Source organism: Pteropus vampyrus, unplaced genomic scaffold (assembly GCF_000151845.1).
Source record: "Pteropus vampyrus isolate Shadow unplaced genomic scaffold, Pvam_2.0 Scaffold233, whole genome shotgun sequence".
Classification (NCBI taxonomy): Eukaryota; Metazoa; Chordata; class Mammalia; order Chiroptera; family Pteropodidae; genus Pteropus; species Pteropus vampyrus.
In genome coordinates, this window is record NW_011889014.1 from 1,049,702 (window position 1) to 1,054,088 (window position 4,387).

Consider the following 4,387-nt stretch of genomic DNA (forward strand, 5'->3'; position numbering starts at 1 on the left):
CGCAGATGGTGTGGCAATTCTCCGACTGGAACACAATTATTCCGATTCTATCCAGGTCACCGATGTTCAGAATTCTCTTTAAATAGAGACTTCTTACTCAACGTTTAGTCAACTGCCTGCTGTAAAGGTAATTTTTTTTGGCAAGAATGAGTTAACTTGTCTGGCCAACAATTAAAGTTATTTCCAACCCAACACTATTTTCAATATCTAGCAAACAATTTTTTACTATCCCAATGACGAAAAAGTAATGACACAATATGAGTTATACATATACAGCAAGATGAATATTTATAGAATAAAGTCCAATAAAAGAATTATGTTTCCCACTTAAAAGAACATGATTACTAACTATAAAAATACATTTTAAATTCTGAGATATCTTTTTTTCATTTTTGGAGGAGGGGTACCTGTGATTACAGTCATTATTTTCAGTTTATTATTTCCTATCCTACTGGGTCTCATACTGCGAATTTGAGTTAAGCACTAGTTATCTATTTCTACTATCAAAATTAATGGAGCTTTGTTATGCCAAAATCAAGCTGGAAAGATTTTAAAAGTGTTTTTCGTAGGAGGCAAGACTAACTGGTTGTAAACCCCACCGCCTCTGTCTACAAAAAAAAAAAAAAAACAACTCCGATCATTATCATATTTTTAAGTGGATCAATGGTGATAATCTCATTATGTTGAACACATTTTTATCATTACATAAAGAAAAGATTAACTAATAGTATGAACTGTATTAAAAGTTCATGTTGTAATTAGGCATGAGTCTCCATGGTCTAGATAAATCAATCAATCAATGCAGGCAACTTAAGCTACGTAAATAATCAAACCAGCTGGGGATCCATTTAATGATCTAAATTATCTAGTTTAGTTGTCTATAAACATAAAATTAATGAGCTATTCGGACAATTGCCATTTCTTTGTCAACTGTATAGTGTGAACACAAATAAAAAGACACATGGAGGCCATAGTCACCAAACCATATAAATCTCAAATGGAACCAGCCCCACGTATTAAGTACTTAACAAGCAAGACATTTTATGTGCGTTGTCTCATGTAACTCCCACGACTCGAAAAAGATCCTATTACTCTCCCTTTTTACAAGCAAGGAAACTTGGTTTATACATATTGAGAAACATACTCACAGGTGGCCCAGGTAAGGCATGGTGCAGGCTGGATTTGACTCTCAACCCACAGCTAAGCTGCTTCTTGTCATGGCTGCCCAAGTGGGTTATTTGATTATTATAAACAGCGAAAGCAGGTAATTAATTCAACGTAACCAAGAAAAACAAAAACAAAACAGATTATCTTACTTTCCACATTGATCGTGTTAAAAGCATAGTTTCCAAATCTCTACATCCCTCCACTGCCTAACGAGACGTCCTGTGCCGTCTGTCCCAGCACAGAGGAAGTAGTTCCATGACACCGCTTACCCCAGGATTTGGTTAACAGAGGAAGACACGGCACGGGTGGGGCGGTGTAAACAGAAACGGGTGAGTTACAAGTTTAAACATTAGCTAAACAGAGATGTGACCGATGCTAGGTGCCTAACGCCAAGATCTCAAAAGCCCCCTCTGAGAGGGCCAACCGATCCCCGCTGACCAGGATCCCCGCTGACCAGACAGGCAGGTCTGACCACTGCCTGCATCCCCAGGCCAGACTCGTCACTCCTGCCACCAGCCTCAGGCCTTGACAGCCAAGAACTGTTGGCAAGGTTTCAACGGCCAGGTATACAGACCTCGAATTGTTTTTCCAGAAACTAGAGGGGAACAGTGTGAATGGAGATGGCCACCCCCTCCTCCTCAACTCCTTCGCCTCTGAAGGTACGCCCAGCAGCATATCCCAGGCTCTCTGGGAGAGCTAGAGCTTACTATTTGTTCCAGGTTCAATTGTGCTTCCCCCAAAAATTCATGTTGAAGTTCTGAGCCCAGTGCCTCAGAATGTGACCTTTGGAAACTGGCCACATTACAGATGTCATTAATTAGTTAAGATAAAGTCACTAGGGTGGGCCCTCATCCAATATGACCGTCAGCCTTACAAAAGGGGAAATTTGGACACAGATGCACACGAAGCCAAGTATCTCCCAGAACTCAGTAGAGAGGCCTAGAATAGACCCTCGTCTAGAGCCTTTGGACATCTGGCCTCCAGGACTGTGAGACAACAGATTTCTGGTGCTCCAAGCCACCCAGATTGTGGTCCTTTGTTATGGCAGCCCCAGGAAACTAAACCCAGGCGCTACCAGCATCTGGCCCGCCCTGAGGCCGTGGGAAAATTCTTTCCCACCGCTCCCCATCCAGCCCATCAGGAAGTTAAAAATAAACCTCAAGAACCTGTGGCTGAGTTTGGATGAAGTACTGATTAACCCGAGTATCTATCACACAGGACTCTGCAGAGCAAGGTTGTCAAGAGAGTCAGACTCAAGGAGGAAGCCTTTGGACCGTGACAAAGTGCAGCCAGAGCTTCCGCAGGAAGACATTCATGCTACCAAGCTGTCCGAGCCCCACCATTTGTGACACCTCAGGATAGGCACCGATGCGTATCTTTTTAAAATGGCTAAAACTTAGTTCTACCCTAGATGATCCCACAAATTGACGAGGAAGCTAACATACTCTCATAATGCCTAAGATGTCGCATGAAGTGTGAGAGGTGGCACGGAGGAGACGGGACAAATGACGTCAAGCTGGGCGGATCAGGGCAGGCTTCCTGGCAGAATGAGGCATTTCAGCAGGGCTAGAAAGGCGAGCCTGCAGGAGGCGCCAGCAGGGAGCAGAGGCACACCAGCAGGCCCCCACAAAGGACACTCACAGGACAGAGAACCCGTGGACCCGGGGCCGACGCAAATGGTGGTGGGAGAGAAAGCAGAACATACCCTGGGGCGCGATCACAGACAGCCCTGAATACAGGGGATGGAATTTGGAATTTTCTCCGTAGGTACTAAGGGAACCGACCAATCAGGGGTCTTTTTCAGCTGGGCTGCAGCATGATTAGAGTGCGTTTCTAGAAGGTTAGGAGAATGACGGCCGTGAGAAATTGGGAATGAGGGAAATTAATGAGAACGAAAGCAAAACGTGGCAAAGGGACTGCTCGGCAGGAGATAAAAATCAAAAAGCAACTCAGAGGTGGAAGTCCCAGGGGCTGCAGAAAAACCCCACGGGAGCTGAGGAAATGAGATGACATCAAGCAGGAACAGTCGGGAAGGACAAAGAGGGGAACTGGGCGACATAGTGGGTGGTGGCGGGGGGCAGTGAATGAGGCATGCAATGTGTTAGGGGTCGAGCTGTGCCCTCTCAAAAAGGTATGCTGAAGTCCTAACCCTCAGGACCTCAGAATGGGTCTTAATCTGGAAATAGGGTCAGGGCAGACGTCATTAGTTCCGGCGAGATGAGGTCATCCAGGAGGTAGGAAGGGTCCCTAATCTGATAGGGCTGGTGTCCTTACAAGAAGAGGAGAAGACACACAGGGAGAAGGCCTATGAAAGAGGCAGAGAGCGGAGTGATGTAGCTTCAAGCCAAGAAACATCCAAGACTGCTCGCTGGCAACCCACCCGAGCCCAGAGAGAGGCAAGGGAGGGTCCCACGGCAGCTTTCGCAGGGAGCTCGGCCCTGCCGACACCTTGATTTCAGACTGCCAGTGAGACAACGAGTTTCTGTTGTTTTTGAACCCACCTCGTTGTGCCACTTTGTTAGGGCAGGCCCAGGAAACGAATACAGAATATGAAAACAGAAGACCTGGGTTAGGCTGGTTCAGGGGGAAATCCACACCGGCTTTAAAATCACCTTCTCCAGAGCAGCAAGTGCCGAGCGGGCTCTTCCCCATTATTCTCACGTATCTCCAGACAGTGGAGAAGAGATAACTTAAGAACAACTTCTATCACTGAAACCGTTTCCATGCTAACATACATTCTAAACATCTGGAACCTGAAACCGTAAAGGAGACTAACTTCCCAAATGGTCTTCCTCAGAAGGCCCCGAACAGCTTTTTAGGCATACCGATTGGACGCTTTGTGGATATGAAAGGCTTCACTTTCAAATCACTCTCTTTTAGTATGGGCAGAAACTGTCCTTTCTCTCAAACTTCTGGAACTTGTTGCTTCACACAGGGGTAGCGGGACATTTATCAGCCTCTCTTCACACTTCCGTTAGCCTCTACCCCCACCCCCACGCTCACCCCTGGGCCCACCCCTCCTCACAGCAAAGTTCAACACTGGGCCTCTTCACAGGGCTGACAAAGAGACAGAGGACAGGCCCCCAGAGTCTAGAAGAAAAGAGAGCTCGCAAAACGCATGTTCGATACACTTCCTTTTGCCCTAATTAAACCACATAATAACATAAACCTTGTCCTGATGATAACCATGAAAAATAAAATGGTTTTGCCAGGTGGGGAT